Here is an 11,201-nt window from a genome sequence, read left to right as displayed (position 1 = left end):
TGTGGATGTTCAGACATGTCGGGACACGGTATTCAGTGAGTGTGTTCTTGTGGTGGCCCTTCGGAGGTCCCACCCATAATGGGTACTGCTTTGGTACATTCCATACATTTCTGTACCAGTCTGGAGGGACACTTGAAGGAGAAATTAGATTCTTACCTTCTAATTTTCTTTCTTTTAGTCCCTCCAGACCGGCACACACCCTGCCCTGTCATTTTGTTGTTCGGTGTCTTCTTGAAGAGTACCGTTTTTTTCTGCGGTATCTTTTTTTTTTTTTTTGGCTAGGTTGTTGGGGAGCTCAATAAGAGCAGCAGCGTTTGGTTCATCTGGCATAGCTGGCGAGCTGTAGGGATGATTTTGAAGGTTCTTATTCTAATCAATATCCAACAGTGTTTTGCCCTGTCCATTTGGGACAATTGCTTGATGTTCTCCTTCTGGGAGTGCTGTTAGCCAAGAACTTAATAACTGTGAGCTAGAAAATACTATTTGTCAGACTAATTGTAGATGGGACTGCACAGCCTACTTGTACTACAGCCAAAAGTCAAAGTCTCCACCTGCTGGCAGAGGAGCATAAACCCATCCATTTCAGTGCCGGTATGGAGGGACTAAAAGAAAGAAAAATAGCAGGTAAGAACCTAATTTCGCCTTTTATTCCCTCCCCCATCTCAACATCTTTCTCTCACTCTCTTCATTCTTCCATCCTTTGTCTCAAGTTCATGCTTCCCAATCTCCATTCTGTGACCCAAGTTCATTTCCTCCCTTCTTCCTATCCTTTGTCTGAAGTTTGTGTTCCCTCTCTGTGTCCCAATGCAACCCCAGAAGCATTCCCTCTGACATCAGAGGGAAGGCTTCCGCATAAGCTGCAGGCTGTGTGTAGGAACCGCAGCTTTGTGAAAATAAGTGCAGCTGGGAGGAGGGAGATGGCCACAGAAAGTAAACACCCGCGGAAGGGAGGGAGGTGTGAATTTGGTACACAGCACAGAAGGAGGGAAGGACAACGGGCGCGTTGGAACACGGAAGGGAGGAAGAGGGGTACTTTGGAACAGGAAGGGAGGAAGAGGGGAGGCACAGGCATACCCCAGTTTGTAAGTACAAGTGTGACGTAAGTCAGATGTTCTTAACCTGACTGTACAGTTTACATACATCCCCACTTTGTATACTGTCAGAAAACGCTCATAATTTACCTTCATTTCTAGCACTGAAAAAAAAAGTCCTGCTGTCTTAAGTGAGTTAGACACAACCTCAGTACTAGTTTTTCTAAGCTGCCTAATGCTGTTAAAGCTACTGTGGGTGGGAAGGGGGATTCTTTTGTGTAATTCGCATTCTACAACTGAGGCTTTTTTTCATTTACAGTATTTGATAGTTTACTAGCCTGATGCTGTTACACGGGTCTCTAATTGTTTTTCTCTTATTACTAACTAATCTGGAAATGTGTTTGTCAGTGTCTAGGTTGAAAAAGATACCTGCTTCGTGGTTAAGGCTTTGGAGAATACTGTTTTCTGCTCGGTGACGTGGGTGGTGGGAGGAGCATAATACTTGGATGGGAGTAGAAAGTAGAGAGTGACAAGAGGACAAAGATTCATCTCCCATTACCACCCCATGCCTGCAGCCATACACACTTTGTATCCCCATCCTGCATTATCCATCCCCCCATCCCTGCAGTCTTAATTTTTTTCCCCCTATATCTCTCTACTCAAAGCAGAAGGGAAAGTTTGCAATTTTATAGCCCAAAAAGGCATTTCAAATGAACATTTTAGGTCTATAGGTTAAAGTATAAATAACAGTATTCCAATATGCAAAAGACATCTAATCATTTTACCAATTTATGTAGCATAGAAAATGTTTTATAAAATTTATAAATATATATATAATATTTAGGGATTGTACCTAAGAAGTGGCATGGTTTGGATCATATAACAGCTTACTAAGCAAGAAGCAACTATTAGCAATCACATTTAAAACATTAGTATTTCTGCTATAGGCCTTAAATGATCACCCTGTGACTATTAGACCATCCTGGGCTACCTTAACAAGCCCTGCTCTTCCCTGTCACTTGCCATTGCTCTGCTACTGCTTCAAAATGGCTGCCGAGACTTCTGTAGGAGGTCCTGGCAGCCATATTGAGAATGCAAGTGTCAATATGGTTGCCAACACCGCCTGTGGAAGTCTTGGCAGCCATTTTGATGAAGCAGAGCACCAGGCAGGAAAGAGTGGGATTCTTTCTTGCTCGCAACAAGGCCACTAGACTGCCAGGGCTCATTAAGGTAGGCCCGGGGTGGGCATACTGAGGCAGGACAGGGTAGCCAGCCTTTTATCCTTAATACTGCAGAATTACCCTAATTTTGGTTCCCGTTCCTTTGACACTACCACATAACATTCTGCCTTTACTACAGTATTACCCCATTTCCGTGGTAGATACTGCAGTAGCTGTTATAACATTGCTCTCTAGGAGCAATGCCTATGTTATCTTCAGCTCTTCATGTATATGCCAGTCACAATAGTCCTAGCAAAAGTCTTATATATGTTAAGAGTTTCAGCTTGGAAGGGTATAAGGAATCAATGGTACTGGCAAATAAGATCAAAAGCTATAGCATAGAAATAAAGATCCAATTTTCAGGGGGGGGGGAATCAGGAACAGATTTCACAATCCAGTTTACTTATGCCTAATGTTTATTTCTAATTATTGATTATTTTGTATTTCTCCCATCATACTTAGGAGTCTCTTCCTGCAAGGACTCAAAACACTGAAAGAAAATGACAGAAACACCAGTGTTTGAGATATACTGCTACAAGGCTTCAGTTACCATCCCCAAACCATGCTAGCTTCTGATTTACAATCGCACAACCTCTTTTTTTTGTTTCTTTAAATGCACTCAAGAGTAAGCCCAGGAGGACCTTTGTAAGCTCAGGTGCAATAAAACATGCAGCATTTGAAATTTATGTTTGTACCCAATAGCCTAATTAAATTTCCTTGTTTGTGGCTGTATTTTTGAGTTGTGGTGGAATTTGCTAGGAGTACCGTTTTGGCTGCTTGTGGCACTTTTCCCTTGCAGTAGTAGATGTGCTAATCAGCTGTTGTGGCCTTGGGCTGCCCTGCTCAGTTGTGAAATCCATAATCATTCAGGATGCAGTAACTATCAGGACCAGTAAATGGCATTTGTATAGTATTAAATAAGAATTACCAATGCTAGAAGCACTTTTGATATAAAATTACAAGGTTCAAATTTGATCTGGGGAATGCAGAACTTGAAAGGGTATATGTAAACCCAATAGCTGTAACATCGAATTGTACTGTATTAAATATCTTCTGACCAGCATCTTGTGTTTCTTCTAAAGAACATACGCAGGGACCTGGTCATCACAGTGGCTATGACACCTGCCTCTGAGTGACTGGTCATTAGTCTGAAGCTTCCAAAGTCCCATTGCTCCATTACAGGCTCCAGCCTACCCCTTCCTATTCCTATGATCACAAGGCAAGTCTTTGGATAAAGGGGAGGAGCTAGAGAACAGCCCTCTTTGTTCTAATGCCACCTCCTCAGCTCATGACTATAATTATTTGCCCCTATGCAAGTCCCATTATAGGGGGTAGTGACTCAGTTCTTCCTCTGCATTGACTGCCAAGAGGGAGTGACAGTTATTTATTGGGCCCTGGACAATCTGTATCGGGAATGGTGTAGGTTGCTTTTGAGAATGAAGGGCTGTACTTGGTCCCTATGCCAGGTTGCATCAGTTGGCCCCTAGCTGGATTTAATTTAGGCACATTGTTTGAAAAGCACACCTTCAAAACCTTTATAACAGTTGATAATAATTAGAGAATGAAACGGGAACAAATTTTTCCCCATCCCTCCAGGAACTCATTTTATCAAGTTTATTAAAAATTTTGATCGTATCGCAATTTCAAGAAATTCAAAGTGATACAATATAAAATGGGGAAAACAGACAAAACAAATGATAACAATGACATAAACGATAACTAGTAAGCTACTAGTTAAACAGGAGGGAGGCGGGGGAACTACAATTAGAATAGGAATGATAACAAGTTTCAAGTTTATTAAAAATTTGATATACCACCTTATCAATTTATTTCAAGATGGTTATAGGGTGAAAACATAATACAAATTAACATAACTTTAACAAAATAAACATACACGATTAGACAAAACAATAACATACTCGACTGGATAAACGGGTACGAGTGGAAAAAAGGGGAGAACTACAATGATTAAAGAAAAGTAAGGTATAAACAAAAGGGAGGGGTTAAAAAACAAGTAAGTTCAATAAAAGTGGACTCATAAAAATTATTTTTTAAAAATTTTAAATCCTTAAAAGGACATTTATACTTGAAAGGTCAAAACATGAGGACAGGAATAAATTATAAGCAAAGCCTCGAATGAATTCTATGTGTCGAATGCGTCTTTATACAAAAATGTTTTTAATAAACCTTTGAATCTGTCTAATGAATGCTCTTCCCTCAGTTGTTTCGCAGTTAATTCCAGGTTTGAGTTGCTGTAACTGAAAAGATAGTATCCCTCTGAGAATTAATGCATCTTAGAGATGGGATGGACAGAAGATTTTTGTCCTCAGATCTTGATGCTCTTAGGGGTGCATAAGGAATGAGTAATCTCTCTAAGAAAAGAGGAGATTTACAAGATAGTACTTTATAAGTTAGTAAGGCTATTTTGAATGTAATTCTATGATTTATTAGTAACCAATGAGGATTCTTTAAAAGGGGTGTAACATGATTGAACTTCCTGGACTTAGTGATGATTTTTATTCCTGTCCCTGCCCCATTCTTGCAAGCTGTATTCTCATCTTTCCAAGCCTCAAACACTTTAAAATCATAAGTATTTGAGACTTGTGCGGTTAAGGGACAGGATGGGGAAATTGAGTTCCTGCAGGACGGGATAAAATTTGTCCCCATGTCATTCTCTACACCAGATGCCTAAACAAGCTTTTTCCTTTTATAGCTGGACACGGAGACGATGTGGCCCATTTTCCTCATGTCCTTAAGTCTGGTTGTTACTATGGGAGTTGTAGAGGAGGAACTCTTACTGGCTTCCTTTTGCCAGAGTGAAGAAAAGACTGGAATTCAGGTAGCAGCACACATCATCCCAGTGGTAACCATAGGGTTACCAGCTGTTCCTGATTTTCAGAGATGGAACAATGGCAGACCTCCTATCTCCCAATTCCTTCTTGTTTGGCAACCATCTGTCCCTGATTTTAGTAATGGGTGCCATAGTGTAGTTTTACATTTCCCTACTTACCTCCTCTCACATGATCCAGCTCTCCCCCTCTTGCCATCACCCGTTGCCTGTGTCAGTCCCTCCCTTCCTGCTACCCTAGCAATCTAGCATTGTGTTAGGGTAGGAGTGATTCCCATTCACTCCCAGCAGTGAAAATGGCTGCCATGACTTCCAACATATCACTAGGGAAGCATAGAAGACCTGATCATCCTTCCACTGTGGCCAGGAGGAGGGGGGGGTGAGCTTTCCTGGAGGAGGAGGGGGAAATGCTGACATTGACAGTGTGAAAACTCTGTTGGGGGGGTTAGATGATAACAGTGGTGGTTGCAGCAGCAGAGGAGGGTTAGTACCAGGAAGGAGGGTAATAGAATTCCTGATACCACAGGGGATGGAAGGGAAGGAATGGTGGAATATAAAGTATAAACCAGTTGTCTACCTAAACTTTTCTTAGTTGTATTGAGGTACCCCAAATTACACCTGCTGATCGAAAGCTCTTGAATGCCACCATATCTTTAGATGTGCATTGGGTGATTCAGCAGTACCCCTTATATAAGGCTTTAAGCTCTGATGGCCTTCAAGATCATGGGCTCATATTTCCTTTTGGGATTCTGAGAGATTGGGATCCATGCCTTTAGTATTTGGTCCCTACTTTCACATATACCAAAGGCAGTGCATGGGGCTAATCTTCAAGAATGTTGTTTTTGTATAATACACAGCTTATTGCTCTCAAAGCAAGCTTTCAGGATTAGGACCACATAATCCCCCAGATGTCCTACATGCAAAAGAGAAGCCCATACTTCCCTGTGCTTTGGGAATGCTATAAAATATACCAGTTTTGGAATGAATGACCTATTTGGGGAGAATAATTGGTCAATATTCTAGGGAGGATCCTATGGACATACTGCTAGGAAAAATAGATCTGGATTGTGGGTTTACATAATTCCTTTATCAGTTCTATCAGTACTCTGGGATATCTACTATCTGGTCCAGGTGATATGCTAGACTTCAGTGTGTTAAATTGCCCCAGTACATCTTCCAGGATTACAGAGATTTGTTTCAGTTTCTTTGACATCGGCATTGAATATCAGTATTCAGTCATGAAGTGGACTCTGTGCAGAGTTCTAGATTAATTGTAGCCACCTTGTTGGACAGTCTGGATGGACCATGCAGGTCTTGTTCTGCAGACATTTACTGTGTTACCATAGTGTTGCATCTCAATTCTCTTTTATGAGCAAATGTTACAGCCAAGCTAACAGCCTGGAGGATTTTACTGAAGGCTTTTCCTCATTCCCAAGAAGTTGGGAGGACTAAGACTTATTCTGGGCCTTCGAGACGTCAACCCATCTTAAAAAGAAAATAAACTTTTAAGATTATTTCCGTGGCCTCAGTCTTTCTATTACTAAGGGCTGGGTCAAGAACTGATTGAGTGGAAGGTGACAGAGGGTAGTTATCAATGGAGATCACTCTGAGGAAAAGGATGTTACCAGTGGTTTGCCTCAAGGTTCTGTTCTAGGGCCTGTTCTTTTTAACATTTTTGCTGAAGGGTTGTCAGGTAAGATTTGCCTCTTTGTGGAGGATACGAAAATCTGCAATAGAGTAGACACGCCAGATGGTGTGAATAACATGAAGAAAGACCTGGAAAAGCTTGAAGAATGGTCTGAAATTTGGCAGCTAAAATTTAATGCTAAGAAATGCAAGGTCATGCATTTGGGCTGCAAAACCAGAGGGAACAGTACAGTTTAGGGGGTGAAGAGCATATGTGCATGACAGAAAAGCGGGATTTGGGTGTGATTGTATGTGATGATCTTAAGGTAGCCAAACAGGTTGAAAAGGTGATGGCAAAATCTAGAAGGATGCTAGGGCTTTGGTGAGACATTTAGAATATTGTATCCAATTCTGGAGGCCGCACCTTCAAAAAGATATAAAAAGGATGGAGTCGGTCCAGAGGAAGGCTACTAAAATGGTGTGTGATCTTCATGATAAGGTGTATACTTGCATGAAGAAGGACACAGTACTATTCAAAGAGGGTCCAGAGAAGAGCGACTAAAATGGTTAAGGGGCTGGAGGAGTAGCTGTACAGTGAGAGATTAGAGAAACTGGGCCTCTTCTCCCTTGAAAAGAGGAGACTGAGAGGGGACATGAAACATTGAAGATAATGAAGGGAATAGACTTAGTAGATAAAGACAGGTTGTTCACCCTCTTCAAGGTAGAGAGACCGAGAGGACACTCTCTAAAGTTAAAAGGGGATAGATTCCGTACAACGTAAGGAAGTTCTTCTTCACCCAGAGAGTGGTAGAAAACTGGAATGCTCTTCCAGAGGCTGTTATAGGGGAAAACACCCTCCAGGGATTCAAAACAAAGTTAGACAAGTTCCTGCTGAACAAGAACGTACGCAGGTAAGGCTAGTCTCAGTTAGGGCATTGGTCTTTGATCTAAGGGCCACTGCGTGAGCAGATTGCTGGGTACGATGGACCACTGGTTTGACCCAGCAGTGACAATTCTTATGTTCTTATGTAATAATAAAATATACATAATAAAATTACACAAAAGACATCAATAACAAACAATCAGCACCATCTAACAATACAACACAAATCACATTCTCAATTAAATACAATATCCAATAAAACCAACAGCCATATCACTGTAAAGTTATGCAAAAAACTAAGAAACACATAACAAAAACTTAAAAAATTACTAAACTCCACTTTAAAACCTAATATTGAGACATCTTGCCAATTAACATGCAAACATGTCTCAAAACTAACTCATTTGGCAAAAGCACGTTCAAACAGAACTGTTTTTTAACATCTTCTGAAACTAAAATACTCGAAGCTTGCCTTATCTCCAATGGCAACACATTCCAACAAATCAGCCCCTGCACTGTTAGCATACCCCCTGTTTTACTAAACCGTGATGACGGTTATTAGCGCAGGGAGCCGCGCTGACTGATTCGTGCAGCTCAAATTTTGAAACACGTGTAATGGCACGTGTGGCAGCATTTTGAACAAGTTGAAGGGCCTGGACCATGTACTTAGGCAAACCCAAGTACAAAGCATTGCAATAATCAAATACTGGAGTCAACATCATCACGATGGTCATTCTGAAATTATCCATTGACAAATAATCTCTTAATCTGCACAAAAATCAAAGTTTTTTTTAGAAAAAACATCAGACACCACTGATTTTACTTGTGGCTTAAATGTTAATGTTGAGTCCAGAATTACACCTAAATATCTACAATGTCCTGGATCGCTCTCGGGGTCAATGGCCACTCTCCCGTGCTGAGGTAGTCTGCTTTCACATTGTCCACTCTGGCTACATGTGCCGCTGTGATGGCTAGCAGGTGTTTTTCTGCCCAACTAACAGGGCTTCTTTGTTGGAGTGATGCACTTCTGGCACTTCCCTGCCAGTTGACATAGTCTACTTCCATAGCATTGTGAGAAAACTCTTGTGGCTCTGCCCTCCAGCACTGACTGTAGTTTTTGTACTGCTCTCAGTTTCAGCCTGTTGATCGACTGCTTCTGTTGGGTTGTAGTCCATTTCCCTTGCACTGGGCAACCGCTGCATTCTGCCCCCCAGCCAAACAGTCTGGCATCCAACATAATCTTAACCTAGGAATCGATCTGAAATGGACTTCCCTTTGCTAGAGACTGCGGTTGGAGCCACCAGTGCATGCTGCATCAGGCTGCCTCCATCCAGGGCAGAGAAGCTTCTAGGCAGTCCCTCTGAGACAACAGCACATCCTGGAGTGGAAGCATATGCACTCTCATCCATGGCACTGCTTCTATGGCAGCCACCATCAGCAACTGGAGGCAGTGCCATGTTGTAGGTGCTGGCTGTGATAGGAGGTTCATGATTGCCCCCCGAAGCTTCTGTCTGCATGCCTCTGGAAGAAAATCTTGACCTTCCACCATGTTGAATAGAACTTCCAGGTATTCCAAAGATTGAGTTGGGACCAACTGGCTTTTCCAAAAGTTTACAATCCAGTCCACAACCTGCCGCCACTGCGCTCTCTCCCTCTTCTCGGGAGGGGGCTCTAATGAGCCAGTTATCTAAATAAGGATGCACCAGTCAGCCTGCTCTGCAGAGAGCTGCTACCACCACCCTCATCTGGGGCACCATTGCCAACCCAAAAGGCAGCACTGAGAATTAGTAGCATACCATCCCTATTGCACTGGAAATGTAATGACATTACCAGAAGGCATGTTTTCCTAAGACAGACTTCTCCTGAGATGTGGATCAAAGTTTTCTGTTTGTATTAATTCTGACTTACCAAGAGCAGCTGGATACACAGATGATCTGTGTTTGGTGTTTCTACTATCTGGGTGAACTTATGATTCTGCATGGTCTTTTATACTGGCAATACCTAGTGGCCAGATGTAGAGCCCATGATCCCAGCTGAGGACTGTCACCGCACTGCCTGGGAGGGGATTAAAAAACAGGAAGAATCATGGCTCCTGATCCCAGCTCTGGTTCCAATTGAATTGGAAGCCCAAAAGAACAGGTAGAAAACTGCCTTAAAATTGTTTTGATTCTACTGCATAGGGTAATTACACTATATATTTTAATACACTGTACTCTTTATTATTATGATGATGTTAAAGTTCTTAACTGGGCTATGAGTCTTTTAATTCTCAAGGCTGATAATAATATAAGGTGCTGTCTCAGATTCAGGTGAGGTGTGTGGTTCTTTGCTCCTTTGTGTACTCACTGCTACATTTCAGTTTCACAGAACAGCAAAACTCTCTCTGGATTCTTTTCTTTCACTGTTCTCTAGAGCCAAAGTTCAGTTTGAGTTAATTTGTTTTACAAGATTGCTTTCTGTTTAAGAGGAACCTTTGAACCATTATAAATGGTTTGGTTTTGTTCCCTCTGTACAGGTGGTTCTGCTGAGCCATACAGTGGAAGTAACAACAAGCAGTCAGACTATAAAACCAAGCCAAATAAATAAAAACAATTAAATAAATATTTGTACCGTAAAGGTGCACCTTTTTTTTTTTTTTTAAGACTATCTTAATAGAATTATTTCCTAGTTCTTCAAGTTCATGCTTTCTTCATCAGGGTCAAACAAGAATGGAGTGTTTACCTTCTGAAATCTAGCCCAGAATTGCATTATGTTAGTCTAATGAAAGGTATCACCTGATAATTTTTTTCATGTATTAATTATTCTGCATTGAAATAGATTAACAAGGCAACTATATGACATTATCTTGGACTACAGACACATTGGAGTTCTTTTTACTAAAAGCTATTACGCCTTTTAAGCCATGGTTAGCACACATTAATCTCAATAATGGACTATGGACTTCTCTATTAGGAAATTATCCAAGCCTTTTTTTAAACCCTGTTAAGCTGATTTCACCACTTTCTCCAGCAACAAATTCCAGAGTTTAATTACATGTGTGAAGAAATATTTTCTCCAGTTTGTTTTAAATCTACTACTTAGTAGCTTCATTGCATGCCTCCTAGTCTTAATATTTTTGGAAAGAGTACCGTAAACAGCTATTCACATCTAACCTTTCCACTCCCCTCAGTATTTTATAGACCTCTATCATATCGCCCCTGAGCTGTCTCTTCTTCAATATGAAGAGCCCCAGCCGCTTTAGCCTTTCCTTATAAGGAAGTCGTCCCATTTATTTTATCATTTTCATTGTTCTTCTCCCATACTATTTCTAATTCTGCTATATCTTTCTTGAAATACGTCAACCAGAATTGCACACAATATTCGAGGTGCGGCCGTACCATGGAGCAATACAAAGGCATCATAAAATTTCATCTTTTCCATTTCTTTCCTGATAATTCCTAACATTATATTTGCTTTTATAGCCACCAACGTACATTGAGCTGAGGGTTTCAACATATTCTCAACAATGACACCAAGATCCTTTTCCTGTGCAGTGACTCCTAACGTGGAACCCTGCATCACATAGCTATAGTTCAGGATCATCTTTAACACAT

Source organism: Geotrypetes seraphini, chromosome 13 (assembly GCF_902459505.1).
Source record: "Geotrypetes seraphini chromosome 13, aGeoSer1.1, whole genome shotgun sequence".
Lineage (NCBI taxonomy): Eukaryota > Metazoa > Chordata > Amphibia > Gymnophiona > Dermophiidae > Geotrypetes > Geotrypetes seraphini.
This window is presented reverse-complemented; position numbering follows the sequence as displayed.